Below are 23,966 nucleotides of genomic sequence, written 5' to 3'. Positions count from 1 at the left end.
GTCAGTGAACTGGGTCTGTGGCAACAGGGTGGTAGTGTGGTGTACAGTCCCAGTGTATGCTATAGCAGCCCAGTTCTGGCCTCAACCCTGGAGTCTGAATGTCAGAAAAACAAAACTGTTGATTTAGCCCATTAAATCTTACAGCTACGGTGGTACAGAGCTATCCCTACAGACTTCAGATCAGAAAAGAGTACGTATGATTATATTTCTAGAAGGATTTTTGAAAACAGCTGCACAAAATACCTAAAGCTTGGGACATTGCATCCTCCACCCCAGAAACAGAACCTTACTTTAGAATTAAAAGGTGAATGATAGGCTAGGGAAATGAGTAGCCATAAAAAAAAAATCTGACCCTTTAAATTTATTATGGTGACAAGGAAGACCAAAATACACATTCAGAAGATGATAACATAATTAAAGCTCCTACATCCAAACTCTTATTCAAAATGAATTCAGCTCAATCCATGAAAGAGCTCAAATGGGATTTTGAAAATCAAGTAAGAGAGATAGATGATAAAATTATGAAAAGAACTGAGAGTAGTGCAAAAAGAAATGCAAAAAGCTAATGAGGAAAAAATGCCTTAAAATGCAAAATTGGCCAATTGGAAAAGGAGATACAAAATCTCACTGAGGAATCATTCCTCAAAGGGGGCAGAGCCAAGATGACAGAGGGCAGAGCCAAAGTGATGGAGAGTAGGCAGATCTTTATCTGAGCTCTTCCTAGTGTCCCTCAGAGCAACACAAGAGCAAGATTCTGAATTGATTTTGGAGCATCAAAACCCATTCACATTTGGAGTGTAACACACTTCCATCAAAAGATATTTTGGAAGAACTTCAGAAAAAGGTTTGTTTTAAGTGGTCATGGGGGAGGCAGTCAAGTGCAGATGTAGGACAAGGACTGGGATAATACTTAGTCAGTATGCTACATAATACATTTAGAAGCTACTAGCCAAAATACACGAATGTTGGCTACTCTCTTCTGTTTACAAGCTAGTGGATCAGCAGATTAGCTGTGAGACCATCCAATGCAAAGATAGAAGGCAAATAGTGATCCTCTGAACCCAGCACTAGAAGAAACTAATGTAACCAGCCTTAGGGAGCTTAAAGCTGTTGCTGCTTGTAGAGAAATCTTGGGACCATCTCCCCTTGGCCGTAAGAGCAGACCTCAACCTTTTAAACATAAGCAAAAAAGAAAAAAAAAAAAAACTCTGATCAGAGATATCCTTTATGGAGAAAGAAAAACAGACCTCAAATCCTAAGGATCTAAAAGAAAATCATCTCCAGATGAAATGTCAAAGGATGATATGAGTTGCTTCCCATTTCACAAGGTACTCTTGTATTTTTAGAGAGTTAGAAGAAAAATGGGAAAAGGGAAAGAGAAACTTACAAGAGAGTTTGAAAAAGGAATTACAGAACTTATCTGAAGAAAACTCCTTAAAATAGATTTAGTGAATGGAAAAATCATAAAATCCCTTAAAAATAGATTTGACGAAATGGAAAAAAATAAAGAACTCCTTACAAAATAGATTTGAAAAAGAAACCAATTTGCTTGGCCAAGATGATGGACAAGGCACACACAACTTTCTCATCTCCTCTCATTCCCTCACAACCAACTATTAAATTAAGCCTCAAAAATAGCTCTTCATTGCTAAAATTCAGATTAGATTAGAAGCACACAACTCAGCAGCTGAAGATAATCTGGAAGATTGCCAAGAAAGATTTGTCCTGAGGGGCCAGGAACAGACTAGCGCAGGCAGCAAGAGACTAGCATCCTGAGCAGACCAGGGGCAGGAGTGATCTCTGTTGCTAGAGAAGTTATAGAGACGACTCTGCTATAGGCTAACTGCTCTGCCTTGATTACAAAGCAGTAAACTGGCAGAAAATTAAAGCCTAAAACAGAGGGTACTCTAAAAAAAAAAGTCAGAACCTAACAAGATCTGGTTTTAACACCCAAACCTGGAAGTGCCTCAGGCAGCCCTGCACCCACATGATGCAGTTTGGGGATTTTGTGGGGGCAATTACAAATCTGCACAGCAGGGGGGCACAGTCCAGGGCAGCCTCTAATCTGCAGAGAGGGTGGCGTGGGCTGGGGCAATAGAACTTCCCCAGCAGGACAGTGCTTCCCAGGGCAGAGACACTTCTGGTCCCTGCAGGGCCATTCACTGCTCAGCCACTAATACCCACAGCCCAAGAGCGGGATTTGGCTTGGGGTAGTGAAACTCTCACTGCTCAGCATGTAACCCCAGGGCAGTAGTTATCCCACACAAGGGTGGTGGGGGGGCACTTTTCCAGCTCAGCACTGCAGGCCTGAGTTACTTCCAGGTGGGGAACTCTTTCCCAGAGCACTCCAGTACCTCACTGCTTTTTGTAGCAGGCTGGCAGGACAGCTACCCTTCCACACACCTATCACTGCTCTGCAGAGGAAGCTGGTAACCTCCTGGCCCTGAAGGCAGACCTTACAGGCTTTTAAAAATGAGTAAAAAAATCAAAAGGACGATTGAGAGCTTCTGTACAGAAAGAGAGCAGCATTTCAACTCTGAAGATTCTAATAGCAGACAGCCTCCAGACAATTGTTGGTCCCCAATACAAAAGGCTCTCCTAGAAGAGACTATTAAAAACCTTAAAAGAGAACTAGAAGAAAAATGGGGAAAGGAAAGAGAAGCTATGCAAGAGAGCAACAACTTCCTAAAATGTGAATTGGAAAAGGTAAAAAAACTCCCAAGAAGTGCAGGGAAACAGAATTTGTGAATTGGAAAAAGAAAATAACTCACTAAAAAAAATAGTGAAATGGAAAAAAAAATTCCTACAGCAAAACAACTCATTTAAAAACTCAATTGGACATATAGAAAAAGAAGTAAAAAAAGCAAATGAAAAAATTAACTCACTAAAAATCAGAACTGAACAAATAGAAATGACAGATTCATTGAGCCATCAAGAATCAGTCAAGCAAAACCAAAAAAAAAAAAAAAATGAAAGATTGGGAAAAAAAAATTCAAATACTTACTTGGAAAAACAACAGGCCTGGAAATAGATCTAGGAGAGATAGCTGAAAATTATGGTGAAAAAAAAAAAAAACCTAGATATTATTTTACAGGAAATCATCAAAGAGAACTGCCCAGAAGTAATAGAACTGGAAGGTAAAATAGGTGTTGAAAGAATTCATCGAAAACCTTCTGGAAAAGACCCTAAAATAAAGACTCCGAGGAATGTTGTGGCCAAGTTGCAGAATTTTCAAACTAAAGAAAAAATATTACAAGCAGCCCGGAAAAAAACAATTCAAATACCGAGGTGCCACAATAAGGGTCACTCAAGATCTCGCTGCCTCAACATTAAAGAATCAAAGGGCATGGAATTTGATATTCTGAAAGGCAAAAGAACTTGGAATGCAGCCAAGAATAAACTACTCAGCTATAGTGAGCATTTTTTTCCATGGAAAAAGATGGACATTTAATGAAACAGAGGAATTCCATTTGTTTCTAAGGAAAAGAACTAGACTTAAACAAAAAAATTGATCTCCAACAACAAGACTCAAGAGAAGTAAAAAAGGTAAAAGGAACTCTTGAGAATTGTATTTCTGTTGTGGATATACATAAAAACCACAGGTATGATTTGATTTTACTGATGTAACATAAAAAGGGAAGTAGAAATGTAAAGGGGGTAGTGTCAGAAAAAGGGAAAAAAGGGAAGATTAAAAAGAGGGAAACTACATTTGATGATGAGGCAAAGGAAACCTATCATATCTGAGGGAACTTAGAGAGCGGGAGGAACATTGTGTGAATCCTACTCTCATCTGACTTGGCTCAAAGAAGAAATAATTGACATATTTGTTTTACAGAGAATCTCCCCTCACGTCATTAAAAAATGGCAGAGGAAAAAGGAAAAGGAAAAAGACTAATAAGGGAAGGGTACAAGAAAGGGGAAGGGATTCAAAGGGAGGAGGGAAGGATCCTAAAGAGGGAGAGCTGTGGGACACAAGTAGGACCAATAAGTTTAATACTAGGGAAGAGGGGAAGGAGAGCAAGAAAAAGAAAAGCATAATCTGGGAATATTAGAATGGCAGGAAGTACAGAATTAGTAATTTTAACCATAAATATGAATGGGATGAACACTCCCATAAAGAGGAGGCAGATAGCAGACTGGAACAAAAGTCAGAATCCTACAATATGTTGTTTACAGGAAACACATTTAAAACAGGAAGATACATACAGAGTAAAGGTAAAATGCTGGAGCAGAATCTATTATACTTTAGGTGAAGTCAAAAAAGCAGGGGTAGCCATCCTGATCTCAGCTCAAGCAAAAGCAAAAACTGGTCTAATCAAAAGAGATAAGGAAGGAAACTATATCTTGCTAAAGGGTACTATAGACAATGAAGTAATATCAGTATTAAAAATATATGCACCAAGGGGTGTAGCATCTAACTTCCTAAAGGAGAAGTTAAGAGAGTTGCGAGAAGAAATAGACAGCAAAACTATAGTAATGGGAGATCTCAATCTTGCACTCTCAGATTTAGATAAATCAAATCACAAAACAAATAAGAAATAAATTAAAGAGGTAAATAAAACATTTAAAAAATTAGGTATGATCGATCTCTGGAGAAAACTGAATGGCAACAGGAGTATACTTTCTTCTCAGCAGTACATGGAACATACAAAAAATTGACCATATATTAGGACATAAAGACCTCAAAATTAAATGCAGGAAGGCAGAAATAGTAAATGCTTTCTTTTCAGATCACAATGCAATAAAAACTACATTCAGCAAAAAGTTAAGGGTAAATAGACCAAAAAGTAATTGGAAACTAAATAATCTCATCTTAAAGAATGATTGGGTGAAACAGCAAATTATAGACACAATAATTTCACTCAAGATAATGACAATGATGAGACATTATACCAAAATTTGTAGGATGCAGCCAAAGTTGTAATAAGGGGAAATTTATATCCTTAGAGGCTTACTTGAATAAACTAGAGAAAGAGAAGATCAATGAATTGGGCCTGCAACTTAAAAAGCTAGGAAAAAAACAAATTAAAAACCCCAATCAATTACTAAACTTGAAATTCTAAAATTAAAAGGAGAAATTAATAATATTGAAAGTAAAAAAAAAAAAAACTATTGAACCAATAAATAAAACTAAGTGTTGGTTTTATGAAAAAAAAAAAAAACAATAAAATTGATAAATCTTGGAGAAAGGAAAATCGAATTAGTAGTCTTAAAAGTGAAAAGGGAGAACTTTCCACCAAGGAAGAGGGAATTAGAGCAATAATAAGGCATTACTTTGCCCAACTTTATGCCAATAAATTTGATAACCTAAATGAAATGGATGACTACCTCCAAAAATATAGGCTTCCAAGATTAACAGAGGAGGAAGTAAATTGCTTGAATAGTCCTATTTCAGAAAAAGAAATAGAACAAGCTATTAATCAACTCCCTAAAAAAAAATCCCCAAGACTAGATGGATTTACATGTGAATTCTCCCAAACATACAAAGAACAATTAGCCCCAATGCTTTATAAACTATTTGAAAAAATAGGGAATGAAGGAGTTCTACCAAATTTCTTTTATGACACAGACATGGTAGTGATACCTAAACCAGGTACAGTGAAAACAGAGAAAGAAAATTATAAACCAATCTCCCTAATGAATATTGATGCTAAAATCTTAAATAAGATATTAGCAAAAAGCCTACAGAAAATCATCCCCAGGATAATACACCACAATTAAGTAGGATTTATACCAGGAATACAGGACTGGTTCAATATTAGAAAAAACTATCAGTATAATTGGCCATATTAATAACCAAATTAATAAAAACCATAAGATCATCTCAATAGATGCAGAAAAAGCATTTGATAAAATCCAACATCCATTCCTATTAAAAACACTTGAGAGTATAGGAATAAATGGACTTTTCCTTAAAATAATCAGTAGCATCTATTTAAAACCACCAGTAAGCATCATATGTAATGGAAACAAACTGCAACCATTCCCAGTAAGATCAGGAGTGAAACAATTTTGCCCACTATCACCGTTACTATTTAATGTTGTATTAGAAATGCTAGCTTTGGCAATAAGAGTTGAGAAAGAGATTAAAGGAATAGGAGTAGGCAAAGAGAAAACCAAATTATCACTCTTTGCTGATGATATGATGGTATACTTAGAGAACCTCAGAGATTGTACTAAAAAGTTATTTAAACAATCCACACCTTTAGCAAAGTTGCAGGATATAAAATAAACCCACATAAGTCACCAGCATTTTTATATATCACTAACAAAACCCAACAGTTAGAGTTACAAAGAGAAATTGCATTTAAAGTAACTACTGATTTTATAAAATATTTAGGAATCTATCTGCCAAGGGAAAATTAGAAACTTTATGAGCAAAACTACAAAACACTTTCCACACAAATTAAGTTTGATCTAACTGACTGAACAAATATTAAATGCTCTTAGATTGGGAGAGCAAATGCTGGGAAAATTGGAAATTAGTATGGCAGAAACTAGGCATTGACTCACACTTAACACCGTACACCAAGATAAAGTCAAAAATGGGTTCATGATCTAGGCATAAAGCATGAAACTATAAATAAATTGATTTTTTTTTGGAGTCTGATTGGTATAACACTAAATAAATAGATTAGTTTAGGTAGTACTGTCATCTTTATTATATTTCCTTGCCCAATCCAATAGCATTTAATATTTTTTTCAGTCGGTTAGATCAAACTTAATTTGTGTGGAAAGTGTTTTGTAGTTTTGCTCATAAAGTTTCTGATTTTCCCTCGGCAGATAGATTCCTAAATATTTTATACAATCAGTAGTTACTTTAAATGGAATTTCTCTTTGTAACTCTAACTGTTGGGTTTTGTTAATCGTATATAAGAATGCTGATGACTTATGTGGGTTCATTTTGTATCCTGCAACTTTGCTAAAGGTGTGGATTGTTTCTAATAACTTTTTAATAGAATCTCTCGGGTTGTCTTAAGTATACCATCATATCATCAGCAAAGAGTGATAATTTGGTTTCCTCATTGCCTACTCTTATTCCTTTAATCTCTTTCTCAACTCTTATTGCCAAAGCTAGCATTTCTAATACAATATTAAAGAGTAACGGTGATATTGGGCAACCTTGTTTCAGTCCTGATCTTATTGGGAATGGTTGCAGTTTGTCCCTGTTACATATGATGCTTACTGGTGGTTTTAAATAGATGCTACTGATTATTTTAAGGAAAAGTCTATTTATTCCTATACTCTCAAGTGTTTTTAATAGGAATGGATGTTGGATTTTATCAAATGCTTTTTCTGCATCTATTGAGATGATCATATGGTTTTTGTTAATTTGATTATTAATGTCATCAATTATACTGATAGTTTTCCTAATATTGAACCAGCCCTGCATTCCTGGTATAAATCCTACTTGATCATGGAATATTATCCTGGGAATGATTTTCTGCAGTCTTTTTGTTAATATCTTATTTAAGATTTTAGCATCAATATTCATTAGGGAGCTTGGTCTATAATTTTCTTTCTCTGTTTTCAACCCACCTGATTTAGGTATCAGGACCATGTCTGTGTCATAAAAGGAATTTGGTAGGACTCCTTCATTCCCTATTTTTTCAAATAGTTTATAAAGCATTGGGGCTAATTGTTCTTTGAATGTTTGGTAGAATTCACATGTAAATCCATCTGCTCCCGGGGATTTTTTTTTAAAGGAGTTGATTAATAGCTTGTTCTATTTCTTTTTCTGAAATGGGACTATTTAAGCAATTTACTTCCTCCTCTGTTAATCTGGGAAGCCTATATTTTTGGAGGTAGTCATCCATTTCGCTTAGGTTATCAAATTTATTGGCATAAAGTTGGGCAAAGTAACCCGTTATTATTTCTTTAATTTCCTCTTCATTGGTGGAAAGTTCTCCCTTTTCACTTTTAAGACTACTAATTTGATTTTCCTCTCTCCTTTTTCTAATCAGATTTACCAAAAGTTTATTAATTTTATTGGTTTTTTCATAAAATCAACTCTTAATTTTATTTATTAGTTCAATAGTTGTTTTTACTTTCTATATTATTAATTTCTCCTTTCAATTTTAGAATTTCAAGTTTAGTAATTGATTGGGGTTTTTAATTTAGTCTTTTTGTAGCTTTTTAAGTTGCAGGCCCAATTCATTGATCTTCTCTTTCTCTAGTTTATTCAAGTAAGCCTCTAAGGATATAAAATTTCCCCTTATTACCGCATTGGCTGCATCCCACAAATTTTGGTATAATGTCTCATCGTTGTCATTATCTTGAGTGAAATTATTGTGTCTATAATTTGCTGTTTCACCCAATCATTCTTTAAGATGAGATTATTTAGTTTCCAATTACTTTTTGGTCTATTTACACCTAACTTTTTGCTGAATGTAGTTTTTATTGCATTGTGATCTGAAAAGAAAGCATTTACTATTTCTGCCTTCCTGCATTTAATTTTGAGGTCTTTATGTCCTAATATATGGTCAATTTTTTGTAGGTTCCATGAACTGCTGAGAAGAAAGTATACTCCTTTCTGTCACCATTCAGTTTTCTCCAGAGATCGATCATACCTAATGTTTCTAATATTCTATTTACCTCTTTAATTTCTTTCTTATCTCTTTTGTGATTTGATTTATCTAAATCTGAGAGTGCAAGGTTGAGATCTCCCACTATTATAGTTTTGCTGTCTATTTCTTCTTGTAACTCTCTTAACATCTCCTTTAGGAAGTTAGATGCTATACCACTTGGTGCACATTGTTTAATACTGATATTGCTTCATTGTCTATAGTACCCTTTAGCAAGATATAGTTTCCTTCCTTATCTCTTTTAATTAGATCAATTTTTGCTTATGCTTGAACTGAGATAAGGATGGCTACCCTTGCTTTTTTGACTTCAACTGAAGCATAATAGATTCTGCTCCAGCCTTTTACCCTTACTCTTTATGTATCTCCCTGTTTTAAATGTATTTCCTGTAAACAACATATTGTAGGGTTCTAACTTTTGATCCAGTCTGCTATCTGCTTCCTCATTATGGGAGAGTTCATCCCATTCACATTTACAGTTAAAATTACTAATTCTGTATTTCCTGCCATCCTAATATCCCCAGATTATATTTTTCTTTTTCTTGCCCTCCTTCCCTTCTTCCCTAGTATTAAAGTTATTGGTCCCACTTGAATCACACATCTCTCCCTCTTTAGTATCCCTCCCTCCTCCCTTTGAATCCCTTCCCCTTTCTTGTACTCTTCCCTCATTATTCTTTTTCCTTTTCCCTTTTCCTCTCCTACTTTTTAATGAAGTGAGAGAAGAATCTCTGTATAACAAATATTTCAATTATTTCCTCTTTGAGTCAACTCTGATGAGAGTAGGATTCACACAATGTTCCTCCCTCTCTAAGTTCCCTCAGATATGATAGGTTTCCTTTGTCTCATCATGGCCTGTAGTTTCCCTCTTTTTATCTCCCTTTTTCCCTTTTTCTGACACTATCCCCTTTCCATTTCTACTTCCCTTTTTTATGTTATATTGGTAAAACCAAATTACACATATGGTTTTTTTGTATATCCACAACAGAAATACAGTTCTCAAGAGTTCCTTTTACCTTTTTGACTTCTCTTGACTCCTGTTGTTGGAGATCAAATTTTTTGTTTAAATCTGGTTTTTCCTTAGAAACATCTTGGGAGTTTTTTACCTTTTCCAATTCACATTTCAGGAAGTTGTTTTCTTTTTCCATTATATCAAATTTTTCTTTTAGTGAGTTATATGCCTTTTCTGTACTCTCTTGCATAGCTTCTCTTTCCTTTCCCCATTTCACTTCTACTTCTCTTTTAAGGTTTTTAACAGTCTCTTCTAGGAGAGCCTTTTGTATTGGGGACCAACAATTGTCTGGAGACTCTCTGCTATTAGTTTTTTTAGGTTTGAAAAGTTGTTCTCTTTCTGTATTGAAACTATCAATCATTCTTTTGATTTTTTTACTCATTTTGTTAAAGCCTGTAGGGTCTGCCTGCAGAGCCAGGAGGTTACCAGCTTCCTCTGCGAGCAGTGAAAGGTTGATGGACAGGTAGCTGTCCTGCCAGCAGGCTACAAAAAGCAGCAAGGTACTGGAGTGTTCTGGGAAAGAGTTCCCCACCCGGGAGTAACTCAGGCCTGCAGGGCCGAGCTGGGAAAATGTCCTGCAAAGAACCCCCGCTGTGTGAGATAAGGACTGCCATGGGGCTAGACGCTTAGCAATGAGATTTTCACTATCCCAAACCAAAGCCCACCCTGTGGCTGTGGGTATTAGCAATTGAGCAGTGAATGCATTTGCAGGCACCAGAAGTGTTTGCATAGGAAGCACAGTCTTCTGGAGAAGTTCTATTGCCCAGGTTGAGCCCCCCACTGTACCGATTAAAGGCTTCCCAGGCTGTGTCCCCCTGTTGTGCTGATTTGTAACTGCCCCCACAAAAGCCTGGAACTGCAGGATGTGGCTACAGGGCTGTGGTAAAGTCTGCCTGAGTCACTTCCGGGTTTGAGTGGTTACAGTCAGATCTCGTTAGGTTCTGGCATTTTTTAGAGTACCCTCTGTTTCAGGCTCTAATTTCTCTGCCAGTTTACTGCTTTGTAGTCAAGGCAGAACAGTTATCCTATAGCAGAGTGGTCTCTATAATTTCTCTAGCCACAGAGATAACCTCCATCCCTGGTCTGCTCAGGATGCTAGCCTCTAGCTGCCTGTGCTAGTCTGTTCCTGGCCCCTCAAGACAAACTTTCCTGGCAGTCTTCCTGATTGACTTTGGCTGGTAAATTGTAGTGCTTCTAATCTTCATGAATTTAAGCAGTGAAGAGCTATTTTTGAGGCTGAATTAAATAATTGGTTATGAGGGGAATGAGAGGAGCTTAGAAAGTCACGTGTGCCTTCTCTGCCATCTTTTTTTCCGCCCTTGATTATAAATAATTTGGAAGAACATAGGATAGTTTACCTTTCAGACCTGTGAAAGAGGAAGGCATTTATGAGCAAAGAAGAACTAGAGATCATTATTGACTACAAAATAGAAAATTTTGACTATATCAAATTGAAAAGTTTTTGTACAAACAAAACTTATGCAGACAAGATTAGAAGGGAAACAATAAACTGGGAAAACATTTTTACAGTTAAAAGTTCTGATAAAGGCCTCATTTCCAAAATATATAGAGAATTGATTCTAATTTATAAGAAATCAATTCCTTCTCCAATTGATAAATGGTCAAAGGATATGAATAGACAATTATCAGATAAAGAAATTGAAACTATTTCTAGCCACATGAAAATATGGTCCAAGACATTATTAATCAGAGAAATGCAAATTAAGACAACTCTGAGATGCCACCTGTCAGATTGGCTAGAATGACAAGGAAAGATAATGTGGAATGTTGGAGGGGAGTGAAAACAGGGACACTAATCCATTGTTGGTGGAATTGTGAATACATCCAGCCATTCTGGAGAGCAATTTGGAACTATGCTCAAAAAGTTATCAAACTGTGCATACCCTTTGATCCAGCAGTGTTTCTACTGGGCTTATACCCCAAAGAGATACTAAAAAAGGAAAAAGGACTTATATATGCCAAAATGTTTGTGGCAGCCCTGTTTGTAGTGGCTAGAAACTAGAAAATGAATGATACCCATCAATTGGAGAATGGTTGGGTAAATTGTGGTATATGAATACTATGGAATATTATTGCTCTGGAAGAAATGACCAGCAGGATGAATACAGAGAACATTTGTGAGACTTACATGAACTGATGCTAAGTGAAATGAGCAGAACCAGGAGATCATTATATACCACAACAATGATAGTGTATGAGGATGTATTCTGATGGAAGTGGATTTCTTCCACAAAAAGATCTAACTCATTTTCAATTGATTAAGGATGGACAGAAGCAGCTACACCCAAAGAAAGAACACTGGGAAATGAATGTAAACTGTTTGCACTTTTGTTTTTCTTCCCAGGTTATTTTTACCTTCTGAATCCAATTCTTCCTGTGTAACAAGAGAACTGTTTGGTTCTGCACACATATATTGTATTTAGCATATACTGTGCCATATTTAAAATGTTTAGGACTGCTTGACATCTGGGGGAGGGGGCCAAAGGAGAGAGGGGAAAAGTTGGAACAGAAATGAGTACAAGGGATAATGTTGTAAAAAAAAAATTACTCAGGCATGGGTTCTGTCAATAAAAAGTTATTTAAAAAATAAAAGAAACCAATTCAGTGAAAAACAGCATTTGTGAAATGGAAAAAAATATCCAATGATGAGCCACCACTTCATTTAAAAGTTCCATTGGCCAAAAGTAAAGAAAATACAAAAGCTAACTCACGAAAGTAATACACTAAAATTAGAATTGAACAAATTGAAGCAAATGACTCAATGAGACTTCAAGAATCAGTCAAACAAAACCAAAAAAATAAAAATAAAAATAGAAGAAAATGTAAAATACCTCATTGGAAAAGTAACTGACCTGGAAAATAGATCTAGGAGGAGCAATCTAAGAATTATTTGACTTTCTGAAAACTATGATGAAAAAAGGAGCCTATATATTTAGGAAATCATGAAGGAAAATTTTGCTGATGCCCTAGAACTAGAAAGGAAAATAGCCATTTAACAATTCACCAATCACCTCCTTGAAAGAGACCTCAAAATGAAAACTCAGGGGAATATCATAGCTAAGTTTCAGAATTAACAGATCAAGGAGAAAATATTGAAAGAAGCAAGAAAGAAACAATTCAAATGTTGTGGAACCACAATCAGGATTACTTAATAACTAGCAGATTCCACTTTAAAGTCAAAAAGAGACTGGAATTTGATATACTGAAATTAGATCTAATTTTCCTTTTCAATTTTCAATCAAGCTTTTTCTGTTTTCAAAACATATATATAGATAATTTTTCAACATTGACATATATAGACTATCATGTTCCAAATTTCCTCTCTCTTTCCCCTATCCCCTTCCCATATAGAAATAATGCAATATATGTTAAACATGAAAAAAATCATATGTTAAATCCAATATATGTATACATATTTATCCAATTATCTTGCTGCACATGAAAAAATCAGGTCAAAAAGGAAAAATAAATGAAAAAGAAAACATTATGAAAGCAAACAACAATAAAAATAGTGAAAATCCTATTTTGTGATTCACATTCAGTTACCACAGTCCTCTCTCTGGGTGTAGGTGACTTTCTTCATCACAAGATCAGGGGAATAATCTCAATCATCTCACTTTTAAAAAGGGCCACCTCCACCAGAATTAATGATTATCAAATCATATGGTTAATGTGTACATTAAAGTCCTGGTTCAGATTATTTTATTTCAGTTGCTATCTCTCCAGGACTCTCTTAAATTTTCCTCTGATTGTTTCTTTCTGTTATCTCTCCCTTTTTTATTAAATATTTTTATTTACAAAACATATGCATGGTTAATTTTTCAACAACAACCCTTACAAAACCTTCTGTTCCAAATTTTCCCTTTCTTCCCCCCAACCCCTGCCCTACATGGCAGGCAGTCCAATACATGTTAAATATGTTAAAATGTATGTTAAATCCAATATATGCATACATATTCATAGAATTATCTTGCTACACACGAAAAATCAGATCAAGAAGGAAAAATAACTGAGAAAGAAAACAAAATGCAAGCAAACAACAGCAGAAATAGAAAAAAAATGCTATGTTGTATGGCACATTCAGTTACCACAGTACTCTGGCTCTCTTCCTCACTGAATAATTGGAACTAGTCTGAATCATCTCATTGTTGAAGACAGCTATGTTCATCAGAATTGATCATTGTATAGTCTTCTTGTTGCTGTATAATGATCTCTTGGTTCTGCTCATTTCACTAAGCATCAGTTCGTGTAAGTCTCTCCAGGCCTCTCTGACATCATTCTGTTGGTCATTTGTTACAGAACAATAATATCCTAAAACATTTATATACCATAATTTATTCAGCCATTCTCCAACTGATGGGCATTGATTCAGTTTCCAGTTTTTTGTCATTACAAATGCCACATTTTTGCATATTTGGGGCCCTTTCCAATTTTAAAGATCTCTTTGGAATATAGACCCAGTAGAAACACTGCTGGGTCAAAGAGTATGCATAGTCTGATAACTTTTTGAACATAGTTCCAAATTGCTCTCCAGAATGGTTAGATCCGTTCACAGTTCCACCAATAATGTATCAGTGCCACAGTTTTCCCACATTCTCTCCATCATTCATTATCTTTTCCTGTCATCTTAGCAGATCTGAGAGGTGTATAGTGGTATCTCAGAATAGTCTGAGTTTGCATTTCTCTGATCAATAGTGATTTGGAACATCTTTTCATATGACTAAGAAATAGTTTCAATTTTTCATGTAAAAATTTTCTGTTCGTATCCTTTGACCATTTGTCAATCAGAGAATGGCTTGATTTCTTAAAAGTTTGAGTCAATTCTCTATATATTGTAGAAATTATGCCTTTTTCAGAACCTTTGACTATAAAAATGTTTTCCCAGTTTATTGTTTCCCTTCTAATCTCATTTGCATTAGTTTTGTTTGTACAAAAACTTTTTAACTTAATATAATCAAAGGTTTTTTTTTTTTTTTTTTTGTGAACAATAATGATCTCTCATTCTTCATTGGTCATAAATTCTTTCCTTCTCCACAGGTCTGAGAGTCAAACTATCCCGTGTTCTTCTAATTTGTTTATAATATCATTCTTTATGTCTAGATCATGAACCCATTTCTATCTTATCTTGGTATATGATGTTATGTGTTGGTCAATGCCTAATTTCTGCCATACTAGTTTCCAATTTTCTCAGTAGTTTTTGTCAAACAGTGAATTCTTATCCCAAAAGCTGAGGTCTTTGTGTTTGTCAAACACAGCATTGTTAAAGTTATTGACTTTTTTTTCTTTGAACCTAACCTATTCTATTGATCAACTAGTCTATTTCTTAGCCAGTACCAAAAGGTTTTGATGACCGTTTTGTTATTATTTCTAGGCCAGTAAAATAGTTTCTTGGAGTTTGAGTTGTACTAAATAATTAGATTAGTTTAGGTAGCATTGTCATATTTATAAAATTTGCTTGATCTATTCAAGGGCACTTGATATTTTTCCAATTGTTGTGGAAAGTGTTTTGTAGTTATGCTCATATAGTTCCTGCCTTTCCCTTGGCAGATAAATTCCCAAATATTTTATACAATTAGCAGTTATTTTAAATGGAATTTTTCTTTTTATCTCTTGCTATTGGATTTTGTTAGTGATGTATAAAAATGCTGATGATTTATGTGGATTTATTTTGTATCCTACAACTATTCTAAACTTGTGAATTTTTTCCAGTAGTTTTTAAGTTGATTATCCAGAATTCTCTAAATATACCATCTGGGCAATATATATTTTTGTAGGTATTCCTCTGTTTCACTTTTTCATTCATTGGCATAGAATTGGTCAATGTAACTCCTAATTATTGCTCTAATTTCCTCTTCATTCTTGGAAAGTTCTCCCTTTTCATTTTTGAGACTTATAGAAAAACAATATTACATAACATTAATATACCATAACTTATTCAGCCATTTTCCAACTGATGGGCATTGATTCAGTTTCCAGTTTCTTGTCATTACCAAAAGGGGAAAACAAACATTCTTACACATGTAGGTACCATTTCTTCCTTTATGATCTCTTTGAAATATAAGCCTAATGGAAACACTGCTGCATCAAAAGATATGCACATTTTGATAACCCTCTGGCCATAGTTCCAAATTGCTCTCTAGTATAGTTACCTCAGTTCATAACTATACCAACAATGTATTAGTGTCCCATTTTTCCCACATCTCCACTATTCACCATTAACTTTTGCTGTCATCTTAGCCAATCTGAGAGGTGTCTAGTGTCACCTCAGAGTTGTCTTGATTTGCATTTCTCTGATCAATAGTGATTTAGAGCACTTTTTCATATGACTAGAAATGGTTTTAATTTCTTCATTTGAAAATTGACTATTCTTATTCTTTACCCATTTATCAAATGAACAATGATTTGAATTTTGGATTCTTATAAATTTGAGTCAATTGTCTATATATGAGGCCTTATATGAATTAGAGAAAGTTTTATATCTCTAGATGTTTACTTGCATAAAATCAAGAAAGAGAAGATAACTGCATTGAGCATGAAACTTAAAAAGCTAGAAAAAGAACAAATTAAAAACCTCCATTAAATAACAAATTTGAAATTCTGAAAATAAAAGGGAAGATTAATAAAATTGAAAGCAATAAAACTATTTAATTAATGAATGAGATAAAGAGTTAGTTTTATGAAAAATCCAACAAAATAGATAAAAGTTTAAATAAATTGTTTGGTCAAAGAAAGAAGAAAACCAAATTATTAGTATCAAAAATGAAAAGGTTAAAATTTTCAACAATGAAGAGGTAATTAGCTCAATAAGGATTTTTGCCCAACTCTATGACAATAAATCTGATAATCTAGAATAAATGGAGGAATATTCAATAAAATATAGATTGCCCAGATTAACAGAAGAAGAAATAAATTACTTAAATAATCCTATTTCAGAAAAAGAAATTGAACAATCTATTAATAAATATCCTAAGAAAAAATCTCCAGGGCCAAATGGATTTACATGTGAATTCTACCAAAATTGAAAGAACAATTCATTCAAATACTGTGCAAACTATTTGAAAAAAGAGGGAAAGAAGGAGTCCTACAAAATTCCTTCTCTGACAGAGATATGGTGTTAATATCTGAACCAGATAGGGCAAAAAGAGAAAAAAAATAGACCAATTACCCTCATGAATATTGATGCAAAAAACTTAAATAAAATATAAGCAAAGAAATTATAGCAAGTTATTCCCAGGATAAAACACAATGATCAAGAAGGATTCATACTCTGGTTGCAGGACTGGTTCAATGATAGGAAAACTATTGTTATAATTGATTATATTAATAACCAAACTAACAAAAATTATATGCAAAAAAAAACAGATTTAACAAAATTCAACACCCATTCCTATTAAAAACACTAGAAAGTATAGGAATAAATGAAGTTTTCCTAAAAAAATTATCAGTAGCAACCTATTTAAAAGCATAAGCAAATATGAAATGAAATGGAAATAAACTAGAACAATTCCCTAGATCAGGGGTGAAACTAGGTTGTCTACTCTTACCATTACTATTCAATATTGTATTAGAAATGTTGTCTTTGGCATAGTACAAGAAAAAGAGATTAAAGGAATTAGGGTAGGTAATGAGGAAATCAAATTGTCATTCATTGTAGATGATATGATGATATATTTAGAGAATTCTGGAGAATTAACTAAAAAAAATTACTGGAAACAATTCACAAGCTTATCAAAGTTGAAGGATAAAAAAATCCACATAAATCAATATCATATTTATATTACCAACAAAGTCCAGCAACAAGAGATACAAAGAGAAATTGCATTTAAAATAACTGGACCTAATATAAAGTAATGGGGAGTTTATCTGCCAAGGGAAAGTCAGGAACTATATGAAAATTATTACAAAACACTTTTTAAATCTGATTTTAAAAATTAGTAAAATATCAAGTGCTCATGGATAGGCTAAGCTAATATAATAAAAATGATAATAATATGTAAATTAACTTACTTTTTGAGTGTCATACCCATCAAACTCTCAATAAATTATTTTACAGACCTAGAAAAAATAATAACAATGTTCATCTGGAATAACAAAAAGTCAAGAATTTCAAGGGAATTAGGGAATTTGGATCTTCAAGGGAAGATCCAAAAATAAAATTTTGCAGGAATATTATAGTAAAATTTTGGAACTTCCAGGTCAAGGAGAAAATATTCTCAGAATTTAGAAAGTAACAATTCAAGTATAATGGAGCATAGTGAGGATAACACAAAATTTAACTACTTCTACATTAAAGGATTGTAGTGCTTGTAATATGACATTCCAGGGAGCAATGGAGCTAGAATTACAACCAAGAATTACCTACTCCCCACAAAATGGAGTATAATTCTTTAGAGAAAAATAGTTGACCGTACAATGAAATAGGTGATTTTCAAATATTTTTGTGATGAAAAGAGCAGAGTTGAATGGAAAATCAAATTTTCAAATACAGAACTCTGGAGAAGTATAAGGAGGTAATCAAGATGGTGATATCATAAAAGACACTAATGTTTATCTATTTACTTTCTTACATGGAAGGATAAAGCTTGTAACTCAGAAGTTTTTTTTTTTATTATTGTGTCAGTAAAAATAAGTGTGTGTGTGTGTGCATCCTGCTTTCTTTTGTTTTAGAACATAAGGTGGTCATGACCTCCCTGACTTCTCAAGGAAGTGAGAACCCCAAAAAGAAGGTGATCATGCCTTCTCTGACTGCTCAAAAAAGAAGTGAAAACACCATTAAAAAAAGATGGTCACACCCTCCTTGACATCTCAGGAAGGGAGATGAAAACACCAAAAGAAATGAGAAATCAAATCAGATTAGCGGGTTTCTGAAGGGGCTCACTTGAAACAAGTATATACAAACACATCAATATGGGAGGCATTACACATAATTACATAAGCACATAGCAATATAATTCAGGCTAGTAGTAATGTAACAAATAACATGAATCAACACGAGAATTTATACATATCCATAAGTCCTAGAAATAGTCCAAAAGGATTCCATTGTCCATTAGTTCATGTGCCAGGAATCCAATAATTCCTGTAAGCTTTGAAGTACTACAATAGTCTCATCAACAATTTTTCATTGCAAGGAATCAAGTGATTCTGGCTGGTGTTTGTTCATCTTGTGTTAGGGAATCCAATGATTCCTGAAGATGTTAAAGTTATTTTAACAGTTCCATTGTCAGCCATGCTCTTTCAGTGTCAGATGTTTCTTAAATCTCCTCCTTTGTTTTGAAGTTTTTCTGCTTTTCTGTTTCTCTCTGATGGACAAGGAGAATATGGCTCGTTGGCACCCATCTGATTTCTTCTCCATCTGTAGAAATACAAGCAAACCCTCTTCCACAAATAGTTAACCCATCTAATTCCCTTCTACTTACCACTTTTGGGATTTCTCCTAAGCATCTGGCAATTACATTGGAGCTGCTTGCACTGGACACTGCCTTGTTGGGTTAAAAGGCTTGTATTCTCCTCAACTGTAATCTCTTCCTGCCATGTGATTATTTTTAGGCTGATTGATCACATCAGAGTCCTGACCTTCTAAAGACTCTCTGGGTGTAACCTCAACTGCTATCATGCCCCATCTCTATTTTGATTGATATCTTGGGGTTGGGTTCTGCCTCTCATTTCCCTGGGTTAATCTACATTCAGAGCCCCAGTGAAAGCCTCGGTTGCATTTTGGACATGGGGTTTGGAGTTTTCTCTCACCCTGTCTTCTCATTCTATCTCGATATCTACAATGAGCTCTCAAATGTCCAACTTTTCCACACTGAAAACATCGATGAGTTTCTCTAGAAGTCCCTTGCCAGGAGGGATCCTGTTTTTTTATGTTCATTATAGTTTGGGCATAATAAGCATTTGTGCCCACTGTGGCACAGTGCCTTATGATCTCCTCTAAAGGAGCATCTTTGTCTAGTCCCATATAATTATTTTGCAAACCTCATTGGAATTTTCCTTAGCCAGATGTCTGGTCATTATTTCTATAGCTGCACTATCTCCAATGGTTCTTATTACAGCTGTTTGCAAATGTTCCACAAAATCAGCAAAAGGTTCATTGGGACCTTGCTCTATTTTTGTGAAGGCTTTACATCCATCTTTATGTCCAGGGAGAGAACTCCAAACTTTTATTGCAACCTTATAAATTTGCTCATATACACTGGTATGGGATAATAAATCTATTCTGAATTCTCTCCATACTGATCTTTATCAGCTAGTTTGTTAAAAGTGATTTGTACAATACCTCCTGTTTGCCTATTGCATTGGGCTTGAATCCTATATAATTCATGAAACTCTGAAAGCCACAACAAATTTTGTCCAGCTTCTAAACATGTTCTAGGTATGGATTTCCAATCATTCAGAGTTAAGATTTCATAAGACAAATTATCTAGTAACATCTTAATATAAGATGATGTTGCCCCATAAAGAGTGCATCCCTTTTTAAAATCCTTATTTTTTTTCCAAATTAAAAGAAGTGTACTTTCTTCCTTTTTTGACCTGAAGAATCACTCTCTTCAATAACAGGATATACATTTATAAAATCAGATATATTTTCTCCTTCATATTTTGCCTTAATTAATGCCTTTTCTAATCTTGTCAATTTCTGCTTCACAGGAGAAGCTGATTGTGTTTTTGCCTCTCTCCCCCCCCCTTCTTCCTCCTTCCATGAAGGGTTAATTGAGGGGGGATGGTCATGAGATGTGGAATGATCTAATTTCTCCTGCTGTGAAGTATCACTCAGAATTGTACTTAACTCAGTTCTTATCTGATTCTTCCTCCTTTTCACCTAGTTTAGTTGGCACCTCCCCTTTTTGCTCTTTCTTCTTTTTTCTTCATTCTAACACTTAAAAAATTTCCTAAAGCCAGTTGTATTAAATTATATGTATTAAGTATGTCTTTGAAAATTGTATTTTTATTGCAGAATTGACAAAAATCCTCTCCTTCTAATTTCCACTCCACTGAGTTTGGATTATATCTGTAGTATTCACCCAGTTGCTCTGCTATTAATTTCCACTCATCTAGATCCAATTCTTTTTCCATAGGGAACCAAGGACATATGTGCTTTACAGTTTCTAAAAGTTCAGTGAACTGCTCCAAATGCCTTTCCATAACCTTGATAATGCTCTCCAAACATTTTCCTTGAACAGAAACAGATGTTTTCTAAACATCTGTCCCATCTTAGCTGAAATTCTACTTTAACTCTTTTAACAAAATTTCTTTGTTGTACTCACCCTAATTTCTAGGTCAAGAAGACTTTCCCACTGGATTCAGAATCAGAGGCTTTTTCACTGAAATCCACTGAAGGGCTTGTCAGCCCCACATTCAGGGCACTAAAATGTGGTGTTCTCTTCTTTAATGTAATATAATGGTTCTCTATGAAAGCAGGTTTCTCGGGGAGGTTTTCAGGAGGCAGCTTTAGTTTCAGCTCAGAGTAATAATCACTCCAAATGCAGCCAGGTGATAAAAGTTCAAACGTTTATTTTCTCCTTTCTTGGGCCCGGGTAGCTTTCTTAGAGGCCTCAGCTTTCCTTGGTTCCAAGAGCTCTTGTTGCTAGTCTTTTGCCTCTAGCTCAACTCCAAATGTCTCCAGATCCAAAGGTTTGTCCTTCAGCCTCCAGCCAGCACAAAGGTGGAAAATGGAATGAATCTGACTCCACCTCCGAGAGTGGGCTTGTGGGCTTCCTCCCAGAGTGCTCTGTATCTGTCCCAGAGTGCCTCTGTGTCTCTCCCAGAATGCTCTCCTCTTAATATTTTCAACTGAACTTCTTACTGAGCCTCTGGCAGCTTCTTATATATGATCCCTTAAAGGCTGACTCCTCCTCTGAGGGAGGGATTAAGAGAGGTGTGAATTCACAAAGTTACAAAGTTAACTTTGTGAATCTCCCATACTTGTGAGCTCCAATGAGTACTTAAATACATTAGTGAGTTTTAGAATTTGCTAAATACATACTAAATTAGGCAATTGACATCACTTTGTAAGAATTTGCTCTAATGTGTGAACCAATAGGCATTGCATCTATTCCATTGAGTTAACACTAGGATTCTAATATCTCCCTTGAGTTATCACCTTGTTTCAAGTTCTGCCTCATAACATATATATATATATATATATATATATATATATATATATATATATATTATATATATATATATATATATATATATGTGCAAAAGGCATAGATGTGAGTTGAATATGAAGGGCTAGTATCTTTTTTTTTTAATTATGGAATTAAGGGGTGAGAGAGAATGTATTGGGAGAAAGTGAAAGGGAAAAGTAGAATGGTGCAAATTATCTGGCATAAAAAAGAGGCAAGAAAAACCTTTTACTGTGGTGGGGAAGAGGGTGAGGAGAAGGGAAAAAAGTGAACCTTACTCTCATCAGAATTAGCTCAAAGAGGAAATACTCAGTAGGAGAATAGAAATCTATTTTATCCTGCAGGAAAATAGGAGGGGAATATAATCTGGGAAGGGGGAGGTGATAAAAGAGAGGATATATTGGGAGAGGGAGAGGTCAATATCAAAACACTTTTGAAGGGGGGACAGGGTGAAAGGAGAGAGCAAATAAATAGGGGAAAATAAAGTTAGCAATTATAAGGGAGAGAAGCCAGAATTTAAAAAAATTAAGAACAAATGAATTTTTTTTTATTTTGAACATAACTGAAAAAAAATTAAATAAATAAAATTAAATTAAAAAAATATTTATTAGAGAAATTTGTCTATAATTTTCTTTTTCTGTTTTGGTCCCTTCCTAGTTTAGGCGTTAGCACAATTTATCTGTGTCATAAAGAGAATGTGATAAGACTCCTTCTCCTATTTTCCCAAATAGTTTATGTAAAGTCCAGGGTAGCTCCCTGGAGGTCTCAGGAACAGCCAGAATCAGGATAAGTAAAAGTCCTTGGTCTTCAGGGGGAGAAGTGAAGGAGACAGACAAACTGCCAAAAGCTCCCTACTAATCTCCCTTCTGGTCCTGCTGCAAAGTGAAGTTCTCTCACCTTTCTCACACCACTCCTTAATCCTTACCTACAATTATCTGTATACACCAAATATCCAACCAGCACAGAACAGTGAGAAGGGCCATTTTCCCAAGCATATGCCAATAGAATCATTGTCCAATAGGTAATTAGCCTTAAGTGCTCCATTGTCTGATTCAAGGACACCTTTTAAGAGTTTCAGCCCTTTACAAGTTTATATATTATTTGTTAAGAATCATGCCTAAGTGAAGGGACAGGTCAATTCTCTGAAAGCCTCCACAGCTGTGAATCATAACACTTGAAGTAGTTGCAAAGCAGCCTTTACTAACTCAGATGTTCCTTGTGGATTGGTAATGAAATAAATTGGAGTCAGAAGGAAAAGGAGATAGGTCAGACAACACAACTGCCTCTCAGTCACTTTGTAACATCATCATCCTTTCATATGAAAAGATCCATTCTACTGGTCTGAGTTAGACCTGCAGCAGTCACTGGCAGGTGGCTCCTGTATTGCAACAAGTATTGGAATCAATTATTCTTTAAATGTTTGGTAGAATTCACTTGTAAATCCATCAGACTCTTGCCAGTTTTTTTTTTTTTTAAAGAGTTCATTGTCAGCTTATTCAATTTCATTTTTCTAAAACAGCACTTTTAAATAACTATTCTCATCTGATAATCTGAACAATCTATACTTTAAAATTATTCATCCATTTCCCTTAATTTATCAGATTTATTGGCACACAATAGGGAAACATCACTCCTGACTATTGTTTTACTTTCCTCTTCATTAGTGATAACGTCACCCTTTTCATATTTGATACTGATAATTTGGTTTTCTTCTTTCCTTTTTCTAATTAAATCAACACAAGTTTGATTTATTTTGTTGTTGTTTTTTCATAAAACCAACTCTTATTTTTGTTTATTAGTTCAATAGTTTTTTTACTTACAATTTTATTAATTTCTACTTTTATTTTTAGAATTTCAAATTTGATACTTGTTAGGGGCCTGTCCAAACAGCCAAACCGAAACCAACAGGTTCAGATAAGGGCACATTCTCATAGAAACAGGAATGCATGGAGGGCTTCAGAGAGTGCAGCAAGGGTGCATCTGAAAAGAACTGGGAAACAAACAGTGGCCTTTTGCGCAGAAGCAGGCATGTCCTTCTGTTTGTCTCTCCCAGGCTCCTAGTTAGTTGACTGTGGCTGTTTCCAAGGGCCTCACATGTTCACTTGTTTGGCTTTATAAGATGGGCAGAGGGGACATGTGGGGGAGAGTGAAAGATCATGTAGCTGAATACCCTATAATAAAGACTATTCTTGCTTTTACATCTGGCTGTGACTTTCTATGTCT

This window comes from Antechinus flavipes, chromosome 5 (assembly GCF_016432865.1).
Source record: "Antechinus flavipes isolate AdamAnt ecotype Samford, QLD, Australia chromosome 5, AdamAnt_v2, whole genome shotgun sequence".
NCBI lineage: Eukaryota > Metazoa > Chordata > Mammalia > Dasyuromorphia > Dasyuridae > Antechinus > Antechinus flavipes.
The sequence above is the reverse complement of the archived record's forward strand: the minus strand, read 5'-3'. Positions refer to the sequence as shown.